The 14,077-nt window shown below is 41.1% G+C and overlaps 1 protein-coding gene across 6 annotated transcripts in view; it reads left to right on the top strand.

Moving 5' to 3' along the window:
* Window positions 1-14,077, top strand: part of SEMA5A (semaphorin 5A) — a 525,920-nt gene that overhangs the window by 75,539 nt on the left and 436,304 nt on the right. Inside the window, exon 1 of one of the 6 annotated variants that reach the window (XM_027769891.1) lies at window positions 4,879-4,932. The exons of the other annotated variants lie outside the window; for them this stretch is intronic. The gene's annotated coding sequence lies outside the window, so the exon portion shown is untranslated. Of the gene's footprint in view, window positions 1-4,878; window positions 4,933-14,077 lie in introns of those variants that run through there. 6 annotated transcript variants of the gene reach the window in all.

Below are 14,077 nucleotides of genomic sequence, written 5' to 3' on the forward strand. Positions count from 1 at the left end.
GCAGAGACTCATAGATTTCTAATATTCTCCTTTCCACAATCACTTATCCCGATGAAGGATTTCAAATACATTTAACTGTCTTTTTGTTTTCAGAAAGAAACCTAAGTGGGCAAATTTTATTCTAGGATATAACATGTAAATGTTTTTAGGAAATATGTGTGATCCAGGGACACTGACACCCAAGTGTCATGCCAGAGAGCATAGACCACGTCAACTTAAGAACTGACCAAGGTGAGGACCAAGTCTTCTGTAGGTGTGTGGCAGACAGGTGCCCACACAGATGCTCACACAGTGCCCATACAGGGCTGAGATCAGTCTTTGATTTTCCTGACCTGAGGGGAGTAATGACTAACATGCTCTGAGAGACAGAGGGAGAGAGTGACTTAGAACGTGACAGGTCAAAATGCTGGGCAGAGTCCCTTCACAAGAGCTTACCTTGTTTTGCCTCTGGAGTCATCTTGTCAGTGTCAAATTCACTCGCTCATCTTATCTTCTTTGTTTGCTAAACCTGGGAACCCTGGTCATGGGTGTCAAACAGATGCCGCATCCACTCTGGAGGCACTAATGTGATGGAGGGTGGGGACAGAGTGAGGAAGGACCTGCATTTTGGGGATTCTGAAGCCGGGGCCTCCCTAGAAGCCCAACACTGCAGATCCAGGTGACATCACCTGCCCTGAGAAGGGAGCAGAGGAAATCTTAGCTGTACAGAGGTGGACTTGCTCAGTACCTCACACTCACCTCCAAAACAATGATATGAACAATACCAATCACATTTAATCATGAATGAAATTCCAATGATAAATATACTGATATGTAACAATAAATAACACTTTTAATGTGTCACCGTCATGGTACTTGGTTTGAAATGTAAAATAATTCTTCACTAGCACTTTTAAAACAAACTCTTTAATTATACTTGCAGCATTTCTGTTTAGCATCATGGTGAGTGTGGCTGTGACATTCAGCTGGCTGGCTATTTGCTTATAATCTCCCAATGCCATGCTATGTAAGAGCCTGCATGTTCAAATAAAATGATGATATGAGGAACTTTTTAGGTCGCCGTGACAGTGGGAGGAATTGTTGCTGACATAGTTGTCAAGTGACTGCAAGAACTATAAACACCACTTTCGTCTTTATGTAGGAGAGAAACATGAAGCACAGACTTTGCCATAATCTTTGGAAAAGGTCTTTAAAGGATTGCTTGAAACCACTGGGAATCTGCTTCTTTACCTTCTGAAAAATCTGTGGACATATGAGCAGTTTATTTTGTCCGTTTCTTGTTATTGTTGGGTGACAGAATCTGATGGGTGCATCCTGAAACCTCTGCCTTATGGAATATGACTCTGAATTAAGAATTAGCTCTCGGGAATGGTCGGGCTTAGAGTCTGTTGTGCACATGTTGACTGCACTGTCTGTGTCAGGCAGACAGAAGTAATCGACCCTGACATGATCTATGTCCTTAATAGGTTTTTTATTCTTTGTTTAATCCCTCCACAATGACATTTTTCCCCCTTCTTCTCAAGGCTTAGGGTATTTTTTCAAATTGCGCCAATTTTGTAATTTAAGCTATTTCAACCTTAGGATCTTATTTACTCTTCTGTTCCTTTGGATATAGAAGAGTGCATAGTTCCAGGTTTGGTTTACATATTCTACAACAAGGAATAACCTCAAAATAAAAAAGAAGCAAAACTCAGAATTTTTATTGCAGGATTTTCAGCTAGCTTTGTGTACGTGCTAAGTAATTTACTCCCTGTGTCTATGTAATGCATACTTTCTATGCACACAGAGTTTGTTCAGGCTTTTATTATGGGAGGTATTCTGCTATGCTTCAGTTCATGTACTTCTTCCTGTTAGCTCTACAATCCGGTATATTACTCATGTTTCAAACATGATTGGGAACCAGGTTCTAGGATTGCCCAGGTGTTCTATGAGAATAGGACTAGAAGTCTTAGCCATACTGTGTTATCGGGGACAGAGAAAAGGAAAGGAAGACTGGACAGAAAGGAGAGAAGGGACAAGTGGAGAAAGAAGGATATAGAAACTAGAAAAAGAAATCGATAAAAGAGGGAGAAAGTCCAAAGGAGAAAGAACATTAGTGGGAGAGAGAAGCAGGGAGAAGGGAGTGATAGAAAGAGAAGGAAGAGAGACTGAAATCCTTTGACAGTAAATGCCACTTACAGGAATTCTCTTCATAACTAAATGCTTCCGAATCTAAATTATTGGCATCATAATTTCATGCAATATTTAATGTAATAGGGTCACAGCAGGAGAAGAAACGAACAGTCCTTTGAGCTTCAGATTTGAGTTACTATGCTTTTCATAAATTTTTAAATTCTGAAGAATTTCATAAAGCCAAGTGGGGAGAGATAAAGGAAAGAAGCTCCATTCATTTGCCTAGAATAAATGATCAGAAAAGCCCCTCTGTGTCAAGATGAAAGCTCCTTACAGAGCAAATCCCCAAGCACAGGAAGTGAGTCTGGGCCAGCCCAGATCCTATCAGCTCCACGGCCTTGGCCCGAGGTACTCCATGCTGGGTGTTCCTCTCCCCTGTGAGCGTTAACTGCAAGCATCTTTCTCGTCTCTGTGTTCAGTCACCCTGCTGGAGCTCCAAGTGGCCACCGTGCGAGCATTCACACCATGAAAACTGTCAGACACTGCAAATCAGGGCCTCCCCCTCCTTTCCCAGAGGGTTGGTTATTGTTATTGTTATTGTTATTATTTTCATCTCAGTCCATTTATTTTATTCATCTATCTAGAGAGACAGAAACAAAAAAACTCCTTTTTTTTTTTTTTTTTTTTTTTTGAGAATAATTACTGGAAACTATGAAGCACAGAGTTACAGCAATCCTGCCGTATGTCACTATTTCTGGGCTGGCTATTGACACTGGCTGGGTCACCAAGGACCCGCTCCCCTCCGAAGTCACGATTTCCATCCCGTTTTTTTTTTTTTTTTTTTTTTTTTTTTTTTAAGAATTATTTCATTTAAGTTTATTTATTTATTTTAATTTGACCAGAGAGGGAGAGGGTGAGAGAGAGAGAGAGAAGATAAGAAATCAAGCCTCCAGGTCTGGGGCTCGAACCACAGTCGGCCATGTGGAAGTCTAGCACCGTTAACTATCATGCCACCTGCTGGTCCCTTCACATCACTTTTTACTGGATGCCCACAGGGCTGTTTCTCTCCCTCTTCTGCCTACTCAGAAGTTGACTTTGGGCTAACCAGTGTAAATAATGTCTTGTATTTTTAAGTTTTTTCTTCCTGAATTATCATTGATTTCCCTCAGATTCCATTTCTGTGAGCTGTTGCTTTTCATCAGAGGGTCTCCAACTTCTCTGATATAGGACTCCATAATTCAGTTGAATTAGTAGGATTTTTTTTAGATGCCACATTTAAAAACATGTCCAGGATCTTCTGAAGGAAAACAAACCCATAACTTGCATAAGTGGAATATCAGGCCTAGTTCAGCTTGCACCTCCCAGCACTGCATCAGCTTCCTGCCTGGCACCCTTGGTGAACACAACCAAAAAACCGTGTTAAAAGGAAACATAAAAGTATGTTTGGGTTGACAAAGAAAATATTTGGGGTCAGTGAAATTTCATGGGAGTTGACATTCTATGTTTTGTTTACTGAACCACTGCTTTACTATCAGTGAAATGAAAATGATTTGGAGATGTGATTTCCATTTTATGCCTTTGTCAGGGGCATTTGACTGACCCTGGATCTCTAGGGAGCTGAAATACATGTCTGTGTGCACTGGAAACCTTCCTTCCTGTGGCAGGGGCATACCCTTTGTCCAAACAGCAAGGACAACCAAGGATCAGGAGCATTTTCTTTTTGGAATCTTGTCTGCGGCCCCTCAGTGAGCAACTAGTCTAAGTGCCTGGTCTTTTGTAGAGACTCAGAACTTTCAGGCACCTCTAATTTTTATAAAATCTGGCCTATAAACAAATGAATGGAACAAAAAAAGATAAAGGAGGGAAAGGGAAAAAGGATTGAAACAAATCAGGAATGAGAGCACTAAGGTTCAACATGACTAAGAAAAGAAAAATCTCCAATAGCTTAGGCAAAACTCTCTAGAATTTCTAATGGTCTGCCCCAGTGAATAGAACTCAATAAATGAGTAGAAGCAAAAACATAAGGAGGGATAGAAAGGTAACAGGAAGTGAAATACAGACTAGACATGGAAGCACTAAGATTGTAAATGACCAAAAAAATAAGGAGGGATAGAAAGGGAACAGGAAGTGAAATACATACTAGACATGGAAGCACTAAGATTGTAAATGACTAAAAAAAAAAAAATCTCTAATATCTTAGGCAAAACCCTGTAGCATTTCTGGTGGTTGGTCCCAATGAGTAGACCTGATTAGGTGTAGGTATTCTTGGTGTTGACGGTTTCTTTCCCAGTTTGGCCACCATAATCTGGAAGACTCACCATTGACTCCCCATTGACAACCAGACGGTGACAAGATGCATTCCACTTTGTGAACTGGACCAAAATAAACTGTGGGAATAGGTCCACCACAGAGACCCCCAGTGGTGTCCATACCCTGCCTGTAAGAAAAGTCGGCAGAGGGACGCTCTTGCCTTTGGTGTGTCAGATGTGTGTGTCCTGCCACATTCCCCAGTCTCGGAGCGGTTAAGACAGGACCGTTCATCACTAATGGTAACAAACTGTTTGTGTCTGTGTGTCAGTGGCTCCACATTTTACCTGATGTAATTCAACCCTGCCTTGTCCTGGCGTGAGCTTCGAAAGTTAGCAGGGAGAGATGCGGTGAGACAGAAGCTGCTATGCCTAATTTACACCCTGTGTCCCTTGAGGGTGTCTAAGTGATGTGTCTGCTGTCTCCTAAGCCTGCTTTCCCTCCTCTGCAGGCCTGAGGATTGCGCCTGTAGCACACCTTCCAGTGGAAAGGCAATACAAGCAGATTTGCGAGGTACGATTTTCCTGATTAATTGAAGAATACACACGGCATATTCGTACTCACAAAGCAGGGTTGCTATCAGAAATGAATCTAATTGGCTAAATAAATAACTCCAAGTTGCGTCGCCTGCAGCCTTTCCTTTATTGAATTATTAATGCTCTGTCCCCTCCAGATCAGCAGCCGCAATGACTGATCTGCCTTGGGCGGTTAATACTCTCCAATCAGTTGTAAATTGCCCTGAGGACTCACTCTACTAACTTACAACTGGTGTTACTGGCTCAGCTTTCAAAACAGCTTAGGATTCAGAACCGAGTAAAGACGGAGCTATTTTAAGTATCATATTTTCCCCCCATGAGAGTTGATGCTGAATATACAAAAAATGTATTTGGTTATTTTCCTATGGTCTAAATCAGTGTCTTTTAACCAGGGGTGATTTTGCCCCTGTGGGATATTTGGCAATGCCTAGACTGGTTTTAGTTGCCACAACTTGTGGGTAGCTAGTGTATAGAGGCCAGGGATGCTGCTGAATATCTGACGTTGCACAGACCCCCCCCTCCCCGAGAACTATCTAGTCCTGAATATTTATAATGCTGTGCATGAGAACCATGGGCTAAACAGATTTTAAAGGAGAACGAGAAAAAAAAAATCAGCAAGCTTCTTGGGTGGGCATGTCATTTATTCCTGCATTCAGGCAATTTCTCGTAAGCTCTGTAATACTTAACGGCCTTGCTAGAGTGGAGGTACCGGTGTTGTGATCATCAGCCTCCTCACCTTCAGCATTCTCCTGGCAGCACCGCCCGGTGAAGATGGTACTAGTGAGTGGGTGGCCATGCCCAGGAGGCTCCTAGCTTGAGGCACTGCTTACGGTGAACAGATTGTGTTTGTGCTTCATGGAGGGGAAACAGCAGAGTTCTCTCCTTCTGAATTCCTGGTGTGAATGAGAATGGATATGTGAAGAGGCATTTTACTCTTTATCATACATTCTCTACCATATATGAAGGGAGTACAGAAAGTTCATGGAAAAATGGAATTAAAGTATGAGTTTATTTTGGCACAAAAAGAATTTGAAATTGTACATAGTTTTCTCACGATATACATTGTCCACGAGCTTTTTGAAAACCCTGTGTATTGCCAATATAAATAAGCATTTCTGCGTTTGGATCACTTTAAAGTTCAGGCATGACACCTAGAATTTTCCTACCTGAGCAATGTTGATACATGGTCGATGCTGTTAGAGATGAGGAAGTTGAGACTCAGTGATGGTCAGCCATGTGCCCGGTATTTCTAGCTGGACACTTATCCACGTCTCTGCTGTGTCTGCCATTCCTGTTGAGCAACCTTGCTATTTTCTAATCATAGCAGGTGTTTTTATTATGTCTTCCTGAAGACATGGTAAAAGATGATAGAGAAATATGTCAGCTGAAATGATGAACCTGCATTTAAACTATAAAAAAGGCATTGTCTAGAAGTTAGGGTGAACTTAGGGTGAGTTAGATCATAGGATTTGAGAGCACAGCTCAGGGTGGCATGCACTCTGCATGGATGGGAATTCTGACCGCAGCCTGCTGCTCAGAGACTTTTATTCTTCCAACATCTCTCTTCGTGCCTAGCATGGAGGCATCTGTCTCTGTTGGCTTTTATCAAGAAACACAACTAGCAGCTAACAGAATGAAAAGCTATTACGCCTCACACATAATTAAAGCGATATAAACTCTCACCCATTTCTACCTATCAGATTAGCAAAGATTGAATAAAAGGAAAAAAGAAAAAGGAAACCCAATGTATGCAAGTGTGGATGTGCATGCAACCGTCATTTGGTGGTTCGGGAAGTCTCTAGCAGTGTTAATTGACCCAGTGATTCCACTTATAGGAATTTATCCTGTATTTATGTGCACATAATTGTGCAATGGTAGATGTTGGTTCCTTTTTAAAATTTTTTGTATGATTAAAAGTATATTTATGTCTTCCATGGGGAAGAGAGGCTGAGAGAGAGAAAGAGGCAGGACCTCAACAGAGTCTCAGCATCGTGGTCCACCCCCAGCCTCAGCCAGTCCTGGGTCATGCATGTCCAGTGTGCTCAGGGAGGCTTCTGGATGCAAGCCCAGAACCTTCTCATGTGGGCCGGCCTCACAGAACATTGATTTTATCACTATGCCCCCTCCAAGCCCCTACCTTTATTATTAGTAGTGGGGGAAAAAAAAGCAAAAACCAATGTCCACAAGAAAGGATTTGATTAAATAAAGTATGGAGTAATAGATACTTTTAAAAGAAATGGGGTGTGTCTATACTGAGTGACTTATCACTTTGGTCACTGGTTCCCAACTCTGTTCTTCCAGCACTGGTATCTGGACTCCTGGCCTACTAATCTGACCTCCCCTTAACTCATGAGAGCATGTCAATTCTCCAGTCCTGGCATGTGGAATCCCCAGGACGCACTGGCAGGCTCTCACGTGCTCCCTCTCTGGCTCTCTGCTCCCTGTCTTACCAGACTAGGATTTTCCATAAGCCTACCCAAGGCCATGTATACCACCGACCCAAGCCCATCTCCCAGAGCTTGTTTTTCTCTCCTCTTCTGTTCTTCTCTCTCCTTCACTCATTCTTCTCCCTCCCTAGTTCCTCTTTCTGCAGTTCCTCCTTTTTCTCTCTTCCCTGGTTCACTCTCCAGTTAATATGCTGAGCCCCAGCTTTGACCAGAAACTGGGGTAGAATTTGTAGTCTTGCCTACTCTCTTTTTCACAATGGCTGCTTGCTCCTGACAGTGGGATGCCGTGTCCATCTGTCTGTTCCTGGCCAGACACAGCACCCTGCTTTTCTTCTTTCTTGAGAGATCTTTGCTACTGGGCACGTGCATTTGCTGGAGAGAAAGACAGAAAGTGAGAAATAATCCCCCCAAGGGGGGGATGGTCACACCACAACCCCTTCTCCTCCATTCTCCTCTCGGGATTTTGGGCGCACACACACGTGTGCCCAACTTGAGTTCCAAACTGCTGGGTCTGGGACTCAAACTTGGTCGACTACATGGGAGTCCAGCAATAACCATTACACCATCTGCTGGTCCTACACCCTGCTCTTTTACTGATCATCACTGGGCCTGCAGGTCAGTTGCTGTTTCTTATTTTTCCTACCAATTTCCATATTCAGCCAAAAGACTACTAATTCAAGGCATATAATTCACCTGTAAAACTATTTGAAATAGAGTTTAAATCCCTTTTCTTTTTAATTACTACTTTAAATCATTCATATGATGAGGTGATCTGGTAGTTCTTTTTCTGTGATGACGTTTATCATTCTTGTTTATTATGTGAATAGATAAAAAAAAGAATAAAAAACTAAATCAAATTACTTAAAAATGGAGTAAACTAAAAGCCACCAGTAAGGAAATAATGAAATGAATAATGCCTCACAAACAATGTGACTATTATGCAGTTATTAAAAACTCTATTTATAGGGACCAGCAGTTGGCATAATGGCCATGTTGCTGGACTTCCATGTAGTCAACGACCGTTCAAGTCCTGGACCTGGTGGCTTAAACTCATGCCAGGTACATGTGCATATGTGCCCAAGATCTTGAGAGGAGAATGAAGGAGAAGGGATTGTGATGTGGCCATCACCCCTGGGGGGTGATTTCTCGCTTTCTGTCTCTCTGTCTCTCTCTGTCTTTCTGGCGAACGCACATGCCCTATAGCAAATCCTCTCAAAAAAACAAAAGAAAACCACTCGCACACACCAAAAAACTCCATTTATAGGGAAGAGCACATGCCGTAATGATTATGTTGCTGGACTCCCATATAGTTGATCGCGGTTTGAATCCCAGACCTGGCGACTTAAAATTTATGCCGGGCACATGTGCATGCATGCCCAAAATCCTGACAGGAGAATGGAGGAAAAGGGATTGTGGCATGGCCATCCCTCCTGGAAGGTTGATTTCTCGCTTTCTGTCTCTCTGTCTCCTTCTGTCTCTCCAGTGAGTGCATGCACCCTACAGCAAAAGTCTCTTAAAAAATAAGAAAACCCTACTTGAAAAGATTTCATTTTATATGTATAAAAAGGTACTCTATACATGTCTTGGTAAGCATCAATTCTATATGTAAATATAGAATTTAATATATATGAGGGGTTGGTCTTCAAAAAGTAATAAAAATTCAAAAAAATGACTATTAGGAAGAAAAATGCTGTATGGATTTCAAAATTCTTTGCAGCAAAAGAAACTTATAGTAATTCCATTTCCATGAACTTTTTGAAGTCTCCTTATAATATATGTATACATTTAAAAAAATAATTATGAATAGATAAAAGACTGGAAAATATGCACCAAAATGTTAATGGTGATTGTTTTCTGGTGGTCAGGTTGTGAATGATTTCTTTTTCCTTTTTTAAAATATATTTAAAAATTTTTTCTACAGTGGCCATATTTAGCTTTCATAATGGAGAAAAGTAGGCCTAGGAAACATTAAGAAAATAACTGTAAGTGAGTGAAAATAATCATTATGTAGTTTTTTTTTTGTTCATTCCTTTGTCACCTCCCACTCCTCTTATTCCCCTTGAGACCTGATGTTTAAAGCAATTTCTTTGACTGTTGCCCCAGACTGAGCTAAAGATTGTTTCTGTGACTATAGAATGGTACAGGGAAAAACACGATGTGGCCTCAGTAGAACTCTATTCTTTGAACAGAGGGGAGAATTTTTCATTTCATATATTATTCTCAGCACAGAATTGATTTCCAAAGTCTCGTAATGCCATCCGGGGGTGCCATAAAAGTACAAAAATCAAAACAAAAAATCTTCCAGAGCATTATATGATGTCTTTTCTATGCTCAAAAGTGTCAAGAGGCAGATAGAAGAAAAACAAAAGCAAAACCAAGACCAGGCACCGTCAAACTATTTGAGAAAAAGTGGAAGAAAAATTTCCCACAGGACATGCCTTTAGAAAACGCAGGACTGACTTTATGTGTGCTGAGAGACAAAAGCAATGAGCTGAAAGCTTTTTTTCTTCAACTTAAAGATGTATATCCCCATTCTTATATCTATAATTTGCATTATAGATTTTACATTGTAAAGAAGATCCAATCATTTTATTCAGAGTAGCATGTTGTTACCTTTTTCAACCTTTTGCATTCTTCCATCAAGGGAAATTAGAAATAAAAATGTCACAGAATGTCTAATGTTGAATAAACAACTTTGCTTATGTAGCGACTACTATTAAAGAGCATGTGTAAAAAGTCATTAGTTTAGAAGGCTCTTAATAGCAGCAGTTATTCAACCTAGTCAACATCGACTTATAAAATAGTTATGATGCACGCTTGGATATTTACAAATCATTTCTCTTGCTTTTTAATATTTATTTATTTATTTATTATCATCATAATCTTGTTTATATTACATTGAATCACATATAACTTTACAGTGTATTACGTTTCTTTTTCCAGAAGGAATACCATGCATATCAGTCAATACAGAGATATTAAAATCCCCATTTCATCATCCAATAGCTTTTTGTTATTGTTCCCAGTCATCATTATCTTTATTGTTATTCCAATTATTTTTAAATGGTCAATCACTACTTCTCATTTTGTTTGTAAAAAGACTTTACCCAACATGAAATACTTCTCATACCAATCCAGTTGAGAATACTATACACATCATCATCAATAGGTAATAAACCATATCTGTGTCCTACTAATATCATACCTCTCTATTTATTCTCTTGCTATCTTTCTCTATACTATTCTCTTCTTCTGCCCCATTCCACACTGTCTTATCCTCATTAACTATTTTCACTGCTTTTATGTCCTCCAATATTTCTATCTGTACCATAGAGTGTGGATAGTAGGTATATCTCTTGCTTCTTCTAACTGAACATAAGTCTATCACTATTGATGGATTTCCAGTCTTCCTGGTAGGTTATGAATTGATGGAAAGAGGCTACACCATTTTATGCCTATTTGTCTTAGTCAGTGGTATGGGAACTTCTGGAAGCTTCTGGAAGGTGGGGTGTGCACACTGGACAGGGGCAAGCCATTCTGTCTCTGTGCAGTCCCTCTTGGCTTGGTTTCTATCCAGGTACTCAGCTGGGAAACCTCTCAGGAAGATGCACAGGTAGAGATTTGCAAGAACCCAGAAATCAACCTCTTCTTTCTAAAACCCACACTTTGACCATATTCAAAACACTCATCCCTGGTTTGAGCTTGTTATATTAGACTTGAGAAGAATTGGGTTCTCATGGCTCCTAAGTCAAACACAGCCTCTGTGAGGCCCCGATGTTATTCAAGGGAGAAAGCAGAGTCAATTTCCAGAGTCCTGAATAAAGTTTTCATTTTCATTTTTCTGTTGTCTTTCTTCTCAGTCACCTACTGTAACTGAGAACATTATCCTTTGTCATAATTATTATAATATTTTGATAACAAATAGTATTCTTTTCTAGCTCTTTTGAACTAGACTGACAATTTACTCCTAATAGCTTCATCTTCCCAATTGATCAGGCTGGAGGAGGACAACCCCATATCTCTAAGGCTTCAAACAACAAATATCCATTTCTTGTTTATGCTGTTTGTGCTCTGGGGTTGCCAAAGGCACTGCTCCGAGCAATGCTTGCTCCGGGTGACAGGCTGCCTTCTGGGGCTGGTGTGGCCTGGAATGTTCTTGGCCACTGTGATGGGAAGAAGAGAACATGGCCCAGAGGAGGCACAGATCCTCTGTTTACATCTCATGAGCCAGAGAAATCACATGGCCAGAGCCAGCTTCAAAGATGGAGGAAGCAGAGGACAGTGTTCAGCAACCATGGTCACAGTGATGCCTGTAATTTGTTTTCCTGTGGTCTATGTGACTGACATGGTGACCTGCCCTCTGCATACACTGTACTGTCTTACTTCTTATGGCACGCAGGAATCTGGTGACATTACTTACACAGCTGGTTCATAGAGAGTGAGCAGATTCTCAAGGACATATGATAGCATTTGACACAGTAGGACGTGGAACCTAATTTCCTCTGTTTCCCTAGAGCCAAAGCTCTTAGCTATTTCATGGAATCCTTTTGAGGTAAACACAGCAGGTGCAAGGAGTTTATCACTCCCGAAACTTCTCTTGTGTCTACCTGGGTAATGCAGCCCATGAAATACCCTCACATCAAGAGACAATTTACTGTGTGTGGGAACTAGATTACTTTCTTCCCCTTTCTGAGTCTAATACTGATGCTTCATCTTCATTAACTTGTTGAAATGTTGAGGATTCTTCTCCCATGCCCTTCTTTCAGAGCTGCTATTCCTTAAAGTTTACTTCATCTAGACACGGGGTTAGCTCCTCTGCATGTGTTGTCTCCTAATTCTCACTCAGCTCCATTTCAAGATAGAGTGGGTGGTCTTCCCAAAGTCACGCCTTTGTTAAGTCGCTGAGCCAGGACTAAAACCCACATTTATCTGGCTCACAACTTGCCTTGTGAACCATCTGTGTCTCTGGATTTAAATAAACATACTCCAGATATCCATGGTCAGGTGCCCATGGTCCTTACAGAAGTTTTCTATACATGCTCACTGGGGTTCCTTGCAGGATGAAGGTTGCTTCGGATCAGCACTAGAAACTTTTTTGCCATTGGTAATTTGGAAGAAGACAGGGAATGTCCTGAACAGAAAGGGCCTCTTGTTCACCTAGCTCAGGGTCCCCAGAACATGCAGGATTCTTATTTATGTTCCTCTAGGATGAGACAGACACCTGAGAGCTGGCGTCTTGGCCCTGTGCCTTGGAACAGAGACATTGGCAAGTTGAGAGAACTCTCAGAGTCTCATTGGTTTTCATTGTTGAATGGGGACAACTTCCTTGTAAGGGCCTATATACCAGTATCTTTTTTCTTTCTGTTTTTTTTTTTTTTTTTAAGTTTATTTATTGATGACTTCCATGAGTGAGAGACAGCCAGGCAGCACCCCAATAAGATTTCGATGCGGGCTTCTACTTAGCTTTCAGACAGCTCCAGATCATGTTTTCACATGTGCCCAGCATACTCAGAGGTCTCCATACATGAATCTGGAACCTTCCTACATGGATTACCTCATAGAGAGGCATCCTCTCTTACTGCCACTTTCCATCACCCCATGAGTTATTTCATTTATATATATGTGTGTGTGTGTGTGTGTGTGTGTGTACCCACACACATTCAATCACTATACATCATTTAGCTTGTAAAGTGAATTTTCCAACATTAATACATTTCACACCAGTCCAGTTGGGGATACTATACATGTTATCATTAACTGTGTCCCATAAATGCCTTGTCTCTCTATTTTTCTCCTTAATGTCTTTCCTAAGACTCTTCTCCTTTTTTCACCCTCTCTCCATACTGTATCCAGTATCTATAACCATTTTCTTTGTTTCTATACCACTTAATCTTTCAACATCAGCTATATAGTACAGACAGTCTGTATATATTAAGTGGAGATATACAATATCTCTTCTTCATAGATTGGCTTGCTTCACTCAGCAGTTAATCTTTCATATTTGTCCATTTAATATCAAAAGTCAGGGCCTTGTTTTTTTCTTTTTTTTTATCACTGAGTAGTATTCCATAGAGTATATGTGCCATAGTTTTTTACTCTTTTTTTTTTTTTTGAGAGGTTTATTGCTATAGGGTGCGTGCGCTCGCCAGACAGACAGAGAGAGACAGAGAGACAGAAAGCGAGAAATCACCCCCCCCCCCCCGGGGGATGGCCACGCTGCAATCCCTTCTCCTCCATTCTCCTCTCAGGATCTTGGGCATGCACGTACATGCACCCGGCGTGAGTTTTAAGCCACTGGGTCCAGGACGTGAACTGCGGTCGACTACGTGGGAGTCCAGTGACATAGCCATTACGCTAGCTGCTGGTCCCCCTATAGTTTTTCAATCCACTCTTCTGTTTGTGGACATGTAGGTTGGTTCCATGTCTGAGCGATTGCAAGTAATGCCACAGTAACATAGATATGCAAGCACCATTCCAGCTAAGCATTCTCCTGTCTTTGGATAGACAGTCAGGAGTGGGGTGCTGAATCATATGGTAATTCTATTTGTAGATCTTTGAGGAAACTCCATATTATCTACAGTGGTTGGACCAATTTACATTCCCACCAGCAGTGAAGGGAAATTCCCCTTTCACTGTATCCCTGTCAGCACTTATCCTTTTTTTTTTTTTTTTTTT

Source organism: Tupaia chinensis, unplaced genomic scaffold (genome assembly GCF_000334495.1).
Source record: "Tupaia chinensis unplaced genomic scaffold, TupChi_1.0 Scaffold000096_1, whole genome shotgun sequence".
NCBI classification, from domain to species: domain Eukaryota; kingdom Metazoa; phylum Chordata; class Mammalia; order Scandentia; family Tupaiidae; genus Tupaia; species Tupaia belangeri.